Raw genomic sequence first — 11,919 nt, forward strand, 5'->3', positions numbered from 1 at the left:
ATTTGGGAATTGAATAAACCATGCACCATATTGTTTGACAAGTGCTTGTGCCTCCAGAGACAATCTTTGATGGATCCCACCTTGTAGAGTATTGGTGATGTGCATTGTGAAAGTATCATTGATTGTTCTATAGTGTTGTTTAGGTGGGTGATGCAATATTTCATAAGAATCACAAACCCTTATCTCTCTGGGCCATCTTCCAACTCTACCTCTGTGTGGTAGCCCCGCATATTCATAACTCTTTGCTAAAGATATATGACATATGAGCTCATGTGGAATGACTTGGTAGGAATTAACCTTTTCAATTGTACATCTAGGCAATTACTAATGAGTCTTGCCCAATGGATCATTCCTTTCCCTTGAATAATTATTTGAATGAAAAAGAACACCCATTTATCAAAACAAAAGGCTTGAGGAGCACCTATAACTCGACCAAGCAAGGTGATCAAATCCCTAAATTCCTCTTGGAATTCAATTCGGTGTAGCCCATTAGGTATATTGTTCAGGTGAGGTCTACTCTTTTGCAACCAATCCCTATTGATGATTGATAGGAATGCATCGAGATCGTCTTCATAAATTGATTTGGCTCCTTCTAAGCTTCTATAGATCATGTCCTTTTGTTTTGGTAGGTGGAAAGCTTCACTTATAGCTTTCTCTGATATGTAGGCAAGAACAGTTCCATCCTCGGCCACAATTGTCCTTGAGTGTGAATCATAGTGCCTGGCGAATTCAATCATTAGTTCATGACATCTAACTGCAGGAGGGAAGATGGCTTCCTTGATGATGTCGCTTTCTATTATCCTCTTGGCTATAGGTGATGGTTTGCCAATGTATGGTGCCTCACAAAACTTCTTCACATTGAAGTTCCCAAGATTTCTATCTCCAATGATGCTCCATCGAGACGTAATCTTGGTCTCCAAGTCATCATTCTTATAATCTTCTTTGATGAGAGCCTGCCTTGAGGTAGATCTGCTTGTCTTGGGTGCTACCATCGTTCACCTATAAGAGATGCTCAAGTTAGGATCTTGACAAGGTTATGAAGATTAATGACTTTGAGCTTGCAAAACCTTAGAAATGAAGATGAAGTATTGATTTAAACCAGTCCTACATTTTAACAATAATTGAATGTTTCATAAAACTATCCTAACTTACACATGCACCCTAACTTGAATGAATTATGCCTTTCAGCCTTTAATCGAACCTGATTTTAATCTTAAATGCAGTTCTTACCTCTGATTTTGATGATTTCCTATCAATTGAATGACTGACACTACTTAATGAAATCACTATTTGGAATGCAATTCCGATGCCTAATACAAATCTGGGTTGTCTAAGGTGAATTCGCTATGTGATAGGCTCCCAATTGAGTGCAATTCGCTTCCTTTGATCTTCAAATGACAAAATTCACCTTCTCCAAAAGACTAACCCTGCAATTAATGGTGAAGTTTGCCTTATATATTGGTTGAAATACATTGATGTTTGGTGAAGTTCACTGACCTATTGTAGTGATTCGTCGATCTGTTGCTAAATTTCGCTTATGGAGAGGAATTGTGTTTTGATTTGAATTGATCTTTGAACCTCTCTTATATATGCAACTTAGGGTAAAGGTGTGTCTTTTGGGTAAAAGGCCAACTTGTTCTAGCAAAAATAAACCACAAATTGTCTTCCTCATGCTGGCCGACTTGACACATTATAATTCTCCTTTTACCAATTTGAATTTTGAATAAGTTTAGGCGCCAAAAATGCTTGTCTTGGTGAATTTCGCTTTAGGTCCTTTGCAAGATACACACATGATTTGCTCTAGGACCTTAAGAAGGACAAGGAATAAGGTAGGAAATTCACTCCATGTCCTTAGCAAGGACATGACTTAAATCAAAATTTCACTTCAGGGCCCTTGGAAGGTACACGACCTTAGTGTGATTTTTGTTCTATGTGCTTAGGAGGGACAGGACTTAAAATGAATTCGTTCTTCGTCCTTAGGAAGGACAAGGTCAAGTTCAAAGTTTGCTTCATGTCCTTAGCAAGGATAAAACTCTTTGATAAGGATTTCGCTCTTTGTCCTTAGCAAGAACAAGACCTAAAAGTAGACTTCGCTTTGTGTCCCTTGGAAGGACAGGACTTAAATGACAATTTTGATCTATGTCCTTGACAAGGACAAGTCTCAAAATGAATTTCGCTCTCTATCCTTTGGAAGGACATGACCTATAATGCCATTCACTCCAAGACCTTTCTAAGGTAAGCTCAAATGATAAAGTTTGCTCTTGTACCTTGGCAAGGTACGCCCATGATTCTAGACAAAGTTCACTTTAAGACTTCTCCAAGTGATGCAGGAGCACCACAATAGTTCATCCGGTTGGAGCAATTAACAGTGGAGTTGCTTGGAGATCGTTGCATTTCTTCATGTTTTTGGATTCTGAGTTGTGGATTTGGATTTATCACCTTGAGATCATTGTCTTAAACATATTCAAGATTAATGGCATTTGGATTTGATTTCGGTGAGATATCGATTCCGGTATTGGTGTGTTTTTACCAATTGGTCTTGTAGTGAGTAAATTGAAGCTAAATTGGGTTGCGGATGGTTTTCGTAACTTGCAGATCGTTGGGAGATGGTGTTTTGGACCTGACTAATGTTCTTACGAAGTTCTAAGCATTATTGGAGGTGTTCTTGGTGATTTGGGCCAACATATTATTGTTTGCATGTTTCATTATGAACCAGTTGATCTTTGGCCGACTTGCTCGAGTTGATGTTGCTTGTGGATGGTATAAAGAGGAAGTTTGGATATTCATTTAGGGGAAAAAGGTCCGAGGAAGAAAAGATTCAGAACAAATGTAGTTTCCGGAGAGATTCTGGTTTGGGGAGACTGAAGTCCAGAGGGATTGAGGTCTAGATCAGTGCAGAACAGTGCAGACTGTTACCGGAGGCTAAATTGTTGAGCAGATGATCTGTGGATCATAGATTTGAGTTGTAAGAATTTCTTTGTAATCTTGGGTTGTGGTACAACATGTGTAACGCTCGAGGGCATATGTAACTCATTAACTCTTATAAGGATTTCTTTTTTTCTGTTTTCCTGGTTACATCTTGTGTTGTGTGAACCGGTTACTGGTATCTTTCATGGTGATTATGTTATTGGTTGCAAGGCGGGGTTGTCCTTCACTGGATCTCCCTACCTTGTCTGCATCACCAAGATACACATATTCAAGTTCGCTCTGGACCCTCAACAAGGACAAGGCATGAAGTTCTCTCTAGGACCCTTGGAAGGACAAGGAATAAGGTAGGAAATTCGCTCCACGTCCTTTGGAAGGACAGGACTTGAAGAAAAATTCACTCTATGTACTCTCCAAGAACATCAATTCAACATTTGCCTCAAGACCTATCCAAAGACATGACTTGGAATTCACCACTTTCTTTTACCTCATCAATTTGAGCCTTAAGTTTTCCAATCTCTTCACATGAAAGCATCATCAATTCGACCCTTAAGAACACCTATAGAGGAAATTTGCTTTGTGACCTTAGGAAGGATGGGACCTAAAACAAAATTTCTCTCTAGGACTTGAACAAGGTACGAGGTCAAGGCATTTAAGCAAATTTCACTCCAATGACGGTTTTTTATGAAAATTTTGCTCTCAAATTGGGGCAAGGTAGGCGACCTTATGGATGATTCTTCTTTATCTCTTTCACCTAACTTTGCTTAGCTTATTGAATCTTGATCCCTTCATCTACTAATCAATTCTTTGCAACACTTGATGATCTATTCCACTCCACTCACTAAGAGAGAGAAAAGAGAGACTAAACCTAGAGAGGCAAAACCTAAAAAAAAGGGGGGTCCCCATCTTGATGGGGCGATGTGTGATGTGGTTACAACAGGTAGGAGGACTGAATTTAAGATCATTAATGAGAAAAATGCAGCACTAGTTCTCATTAAATATTCTCTCCAGTTAGTCTGAACTTTATGTTGAAATTGACCGAGTAATTCCCAAAGCATGTTATATACTAATGCACTTTTTTGTAACTGAAAAAAGGGTCAAGTAAGAAGATTCAAATTTCATATTATGCATCTTTATAAACTTAAGTAATGTATACAAAAGTATATTTGACATTCTAAATTTGTATGTTAATATAATTATGACATTGTATCATAAAGCTCTTCTCTATTATAGATGCCACTTTGTACAGCTACCCGAGCATTGCATCTAATCTTTAATCAACCAATGTCTCATTCTAATGCACACATGTTGTGAACAAGGTGACCTTTTTTCTCCTTTTGGTGGTTGCATACATGTAGATGAAATATGGTTTAACATCACAGTTAGTCCACAATTTCAAAAAAATGAACTCTGAAGATATTGACAATGCCAAGAAAAGGATAATGCATGGAAAATACTTTTATGTGAATCAATATTCATTTATGTATGCTTAGTGACAAAAATTTGCCAATGCATTGAACCTTTTTGTACAAGGCATGGAAGGAGGAATGTATTTAAGAGCGTTAATTAGAAAAATGTAGCAACTATATTGTTAATCATTTATAAATATTCTACACACATGAGCATCATCATGAAACCAATACAAGCTCTTGTAAGAAAACATGAGATTAATGCAAGCTACTTTCAAGCAACCACAATGGAAACTACCTACAAAAGACCAAGAGTCGATTTAGAAATCCATTTATTTAAAAACCACTTCAACACTAGAAGCCAACTATGGAAGAGCAAGAGTCGCAACTTAGAGTTCAATTTTACATGACCTTTTGGGATATGAACTTGGTTCTTGTTGGTAAAACAAAGGTGTCATTGTAAATTTTCAATGTGACTTGCACAACTGGCAGTGACAAATGTTTCAATAGTTGGATAAGTTGTTATTCAGCCAATGACTTTCTTCTACGTTTGAGAGGGGCAATTCCTTCATATGAAAGGGGTTTTCAAGGTTTTTGTGTACTTTTAACCAAAAAGTATTGAAAGGAAAGAAGAAAGGACTAAAATAAAAATTAATTATAGAAACCCTTGCAGAAAACACTTGAATCTTGATTGGGATTTCGAAAACTTTTACCAATTACAACAAGGTTTCACCACAATGTATGTTTTGATATGCAACAATGATTAATGAAGGATAACATATTGAAACCAAGACACCAAGATGTGATTGTGTTTTATTACACTGATTTCACAACATATAAATATTTCAATGGATAACTTAAGATTTACACAATGACAAAAAAACACCAATTTAACATACAAGAAATCAATAATAATAACATAGGAAATCCGAAACATATAATTCAAATGTTTTCTCTATTATTTTTGTGAAATTATACAACTTCAAAAACCATTATGGACAAAGCACAAACACAAAAGTCATCCAAAGATCTCTTCATAATTCCTCTTCTAAAAAATTTCCTCCATGAGAGCCCCTTTTTTACAATACAAATAACCTTGTGTTTGTAGGTTTCCTCCTTGTCACTACTCTATAATTACCTAGTAATACCTTATAACCACTTCTTGGAATATTTGAAAAAATAAAAATAAAGCTTATTTTGGTTAGATTTTACACAAATTTTTCAAAAAAAGAATTGTTTTCCAAATTTTAACTACAATAAATTTAACGTAAATTACTTTTAGAAAAATGAAACGTGAAACACATAACTTCAAAGAAAAACCAAGTTATTAGTTTAGTTGTCGAAACATTGTGTCTTCTCTCAATCCATGAATTATTCTTTCAACATCAACTTGACCTTTAAGGACATGTACTCCAATTGCATTTGTTTCCATGAACTCTTAGACTTCCCAAATAATTTGCAAATGTGTTGTTATAATTTATATTTTTTTAAGAACTTTTGTGAGAACAGAATGATCTAGCTAAGGCACTATTCTGTTCAAAGTACCAATCAACTACTCCATAACAACATTTGGAATAAGAAGCCAAAGAGATAATCATGGTTTTGAATATGTCTACAATAGTTGTTCCCGCCCATGGGGTGATTTCAAATAATGTTGACGGTGCTTCACGAGTAGAACCCTCGACCTCTGTCAATCCTGTTGTGTTTCTCGATGGCAATGCCACTGATGTGGGAAGCTTGCGTGCCTCCTCCCTTGTGGGTGAAGTGGAGATCTCTGATGTGAATAATTTTTCGTCCCGCCCCTATGCCTCTGTCACTGGTGGTCCGCAGGGAGTGCAACTTTCTGGAAACCTGTCAATTGTCGTCAATGTCGGGCAAAGGCGATCTGGTGAGGCTCGGAGGTCACAGCAAGGCAAACGGTCGTTTGATGGTGGGTTCATTCATGTTGCAAATGCCATTTCCATTAATCTAAAACCAGAGACGGAAGAGGAAATAGATCATAATGCTTTGGTTCTTTCCTTACATGGAATGATATGTTGGTTTAGGGGTTTTTGGCCTAGCCTCCCTCAGCTGCACACTTGGATCTCTTAATAGTAGGAGCCTCTTATTACTGGTAAAGTTCATATTTTCCCCATGGCTAAAGGGTTTTTTATTGCTAAGTTTGATAATGCTCAGGATAGAAACAAAATCTTATGTGATCATTATTTTAGCTGGGAGGACAGTTTTTTGTTAATGATTAAGCCTTGGCACTTTGATTTCAACCCTTCTTCTAAAATGTTTAATAAGATCCCGATTTGGGTTCTACTTCCTGATGCAAAGCATCCAAAGACACTTAACCACATTAGGGAGATATTTCTCTCGACTCACCTATCCAATAGGTGAAACCCTTCTTTAACTTCTCAAACTACTCAGTAGGCTCCAATAGCCCAAAACTCACTCAATCTTCTCAAACCCTTGATCAACCCCTCACACACATTCTTCCTCAAATATACAACCATCTTGGACTCACAATCTTATTTCATGGCACTTAAACACTCTCAACCCCATTTTCTCTCAAACATTCACACAATCTTACCAAGCCTTTGAGGTTCTCAAACAAGTCACAATTGACTTTCTTTACCCACCCATCCTCACATGAACACACAAAGAATATTGTTGCTATATTCTCTGTTTTAGGACAGCAAACTCCCATGTTGGGATAGTCATGACTACAAGAGTTACTCCTTCCAAACAACACTTCCAATGCTCAACACAAATGTGGAGACTCCTTCTATTCTTCCTTGCCTTCAAAAACAACAAATAAACTCTTCCAACTTATGTTCAAATAGCAAACTTGACTCATTGTTAACTATGTCAATCTTATCATATTTAGAGCAGTCATACATGTTCAGGACAGTCATGTATTAGGGGATTCTCTCCACTCTCCAATACCTCCAATAGACTTCTAAGGACTTACTAGGGTCCCTCCAACCCCTGACCACAAGTTCAACCAAAAGAACCCAACCAATACTCATTTAACCCAACAAACAAGAAATATTTACAACACTATCATATTAGGACAGCCATGTATAAATTTTATTTTGTTTTTCTTGGCTCCAAAACCCTAGGAACATGTCCACACAATCCATTCTCACCCTAAAACACCCTCAACACCTTTCCAAACCTTTCTCACACTTCTACACATTCAAAACTCCAGCACTATATTGTTGTTCACAATCTAACCCTATGACAATCACTTCTCTTTTCTTTTGCACATGCTATTTCTTGCATGAAACCCTACAACCATCATTTCAAGGAAGAAAAAAATATAATACAACATTCCAATCATTGGTGAGGTCACTCAATCAGGTACTAGTTCATAAAACATATCAGGTACTAGTTCAAAAAACATTTTATTTTATTCTCAGGATACCCTAATGAGGGTTTTGGCAAGGTTTTACAAAATCTATTAGAACTTCTTCAAAATTGAAAAAAAATTGAATGAAACAAAATCCAAATTGAAATATATTCACCCTACTAACATTTCCAAATTATTTTAGAATCAACCCAATAAGATTTCAATGCAAAAATCAAGTGGTTTCAGGCTGCAACGTGGGAAAACTCATAGAAAATGCAGGGAATCTTCAACTTTTTATTAATATATGTGCATTGCATTCAATAACCAGCCTTTCTCACGTGGGAAAGGTCCCTTTTAAATATTCTTAGGCCTCCCACCATTCATAACTACCTCACAAACCAACTTTGGAACAAACTTACATTTTTGCCTTCAAAATGCAACTTTTGTCAACTTTTGACATTTTTGCACAAAATCCAACCTAGACTAAACCTAGGACTCCCATGACCTAAAATGGATCCAAATAGATCCAAGTACTTCAAATAAACCCTTTTATATCATAAATTCCCTTACATGACTCATTTTCACATATTTGCACTATATTGACAACTTTTGACAATTTTGTCAAAACTCAAAAACTTAACAGATAGACTCGTGGACACTTATTAAATCATAAATGGTCATTATTGACTTTATTACATAGAATAAACACAAAAGTATTGACCTTGTACCAACTTGACCTCATTGTGCCATGAGGACCTATTAGGTGCTCCTGCACCACTTCCTAATCTCCCCCTTCATTTATGGGTTGATCCTCTTTTAGAGGAAGTGGGTGATGCCCTTGGATTTTTTTTATGGTGAATGATGAATCCTCTAATATTTTTCACTCCACCTTTGCCCGCATTTTGGTTGAAATGGATGTTTCAAAAGGGTTGCCTTCTAAGGGTTCTTGGGTTCAATCTTTGGACCATGAAGGGATTCCCTTCCGATGTAGAAGATGTTTTAAAATAGGTCATCCAGCTGCAAATTGAGGATTTGAGAAAAAGGCAATGAAGGAAACATGGTGGAAAGGTGCTTCTCAATAGCATTATACGATTGAGAAGAAATCTGAGCAACATAGGAGTTTTTCTGAGGTGGTTGTGATGGAATCACAGGGTCTTGGGGCATCCTCTCTAGATGTCATAAATGGTGGGGTTGTTGAAGTTGTGCAATATTATCATGTTGAAGCCCCTAAAGAGAGAGAGAGATCGGACCTCATGTTGTAATTTATGGTGATAGTGTTTTGGCTATCAAATATGGTGGTTTTTTTGATAAGGCCAAGCCTACAGGGAGGAATACTAATGACATCTCTAAGACAATGGTTGCATGCATTCATTCTCAGGATAATGGTGTGTTGGCTTGGCATGATAAAGCAACACAAGTGGAAGAGGGTTGGATTTATGTTAAGGGAAAGAAAGCTAAGTTCTCTAAGCCTTCTTTTGACATAACTCTCCGCTCCCACAAGAGTAGCTCTAAATGTAAATCTTGATGGATCTTGGTTGGGGGTTGGTTTTAGGTTGGTTGTTGGCTGTTCTTTTTGCATATTTGTATTAGGTTGTGGTAGCCAATTTTTTAAACCCATGTATTTGGCTATGGGTGCCATCTTTACCCATGGTTGTTTGGTGCTTTCGTGCTCCTTTTGTTAGGACAACTTTCTAGGTGAGGGTTCCAGATCCATTCAAATTATGATTGTAAAGGGTTTCGGGTCTCTTCAAAACCTGTTTTGGCCTTAATCAAAAACAATAAAGTACTCCTTACTTTAGGGTTCATCATGATCATGATTTTCTCCTAGTATATCAGTCATTGATCATCAAACTAAGATGGAGATTAATCATGTACTCATTGCTCAAAGCTTTAGGGAGTGGAATAGAATCACTGTTACATTTTGCAAATCCATTTGCACACACAATTGAGGATTATGATACTTGCACTTGACATATTCTTGTATTTCCTGTATAACCTCTAGTGAAATTGGTATACTGAAAATCAATATACCATTGGTGATGGGAGTTCCATTTTGCTTCACTATAATTTTTTTTTAAAGTCTCTTAGGTTAGGGGCCCCTTTCCTGAGAACATCATACTAGTTGCAGCTATATATGTAGATTTATTGGAAAGGGATATGCGGTGATTATAAGAACAACAAATCCAATCTGCCTTTTTTTTCTTTTCTTGATATTTTTCCCTATATAACTCCTTGTCGGTAGCATGTGCCCACAATACATTACTGTAGACACCCAAAATTGTCCAGTCTAATTTATTTATTTAATTATCTAAGCTTAATTCTTCTATTAATTAAATAAATCTTTATTTATTTAATTAATTCATTTATCCTCTTCTAGCCTTATTTCTCATTTAAATAAATACATTTATTTATTTAAATTATCTTTTTCTTAAATTAAATAAATATCTTATTTATTTAATTGATCCCACTTCTTCTATTAATTAAATAAATCTTTATTTATTTAATTAATTCATTAACCTTTTCTACCCATGACACATGTCATTCATCTCTTAATTCCTACACTACCTACCCCTTTCATTATTTTATTATTTTCTTTACCTACCCTCTAATCATAGCCGACCTCCTTTTACACCTCTCAATCTTATCCCTCCATTTCATATAGTGTCTTCTATATAAGGAGATGCTTCCTTCATTATCAAACCCTAATCAATCATTTTAATTACTTGATCAATTGACTACTTGGCATATGCGATCCTACTTGCAACCACATTCCATTCTTTGTTGAGCTCTTGTGCACATAAAATCTGAGAGCAAATACATCAAACAAGATCAATGGAGATAGGAAGAATAGAGATCCAAACCCTATTGGACATGTGATGGTATAATCTTTGTGATTTCATTTGATTTGCATTGTCTTAGGTAATCTTCATATGTTATGGTGGATCTTTATTGTTGTTAAGCTAGGGTTTTGTAGTTGAATTCATTTAGCCTTTCAATATCGTTATTATTGTTATCCATTTTCACAATATACATTTTGGCACGCCTGTGTCTTTCAGGCGTACCTGTGTAAAATAGGCACGTTTATGCAGTCTTCAAACCCGTTTATGTCCAAAAAATGTGAATTTGTGTCTTCTATGTCAAATCGGTAGTTCTGTGATGAACATACGCTGACGATTGGATAAGCTACTGAGAGGATACACTCAAGCAGGTCCTCTAGGGAAGACTAGGATTGCAAATAGGGCTAGGATTGATAATTCTGTGATAGAACATACGTTGCCAATTAGGAAACTACTCAAGAGGATTCACTCAAACAGAGGCCCTAGAATAGGATAGATCAAGGCACTTTGTGATGAACAATGAGTACCAAGATATAGTACTTTGTGATGAACAGGGAGTACTAAAATATGAGCAGCACTTTGTGATGAACAATGAGTGCAAATGTGAGAAGCACTTTGTGATGAACAGTGAGTGCCAAACACGTAGTACTTTATGATGAACAGGGAGTACCACTAGGATAGAAGCAACACTTTGTGATGAACAGTGAGTGTCACTAGGATAGAATGCCATATGCACTTAGATAAAAAGGAGCATTTTGTGATGAACAGTGAATGCCACTATGACTGACATGATTGATTTGCTTGACTGCAGGAGTATTTGCCTATGCTGGAGTCACGGGAGAGATTCCCATTGACACAGAGATTGCGACCTGAGCTGACCTTCGAGGACCGAGCGGTTATTGAGGCTATGGATCTGAGACATATTCTACATGTGCTTGAGTTTCAGGCGAACATGGGACTGCTGACTGCACTGGCGGAGAGGTGGCACTCCGAGACTTGCACCTTTCATTTGTCGATGGGTGAGATGACAGTCACCGTCGAGGATGTATACAGGATCCTAAGGATACCGATCGACGGGGAGCTGATTCCCTATGATCGAGATGGAGACAGGGAGGCCCTGAGACGAGGGTTCCAGGATCTGGGAGTGGAGATGAGGGTGGGACACGATGACAAAGACAGGATTGGTGCTAGCAGCGGTGCTAGTAGGAGTGATCAATGGGTTTCTCTGTATCAATTTTGTACCATTTTATATGATGATGTAGACACCTTCGGGTGATTGTAGCCATATGATTTTGACATCATTGTATCATGACACTTATGATTATATATATATGAGATGCATTCTTGCAGCAGCTATATGCATGTGTACCTATGTGATGTATGTTTCTATGTGATGCTTATGATATGGATG

Source organism: Cryptomeria japonica, chromosome 3 (assembly GCF_030272615.1).
Source record: "Cryptomeria japonica chromosome 3, Sugi_1.0, whole genome shotgun sequence".
Lineage (NCBI taxonomy): Eukaryota > Viridiplantae > Streptophyta > Pinopsida > Cupressales > Cupressaceae > Cryptomeria > Cryptomeria japonica.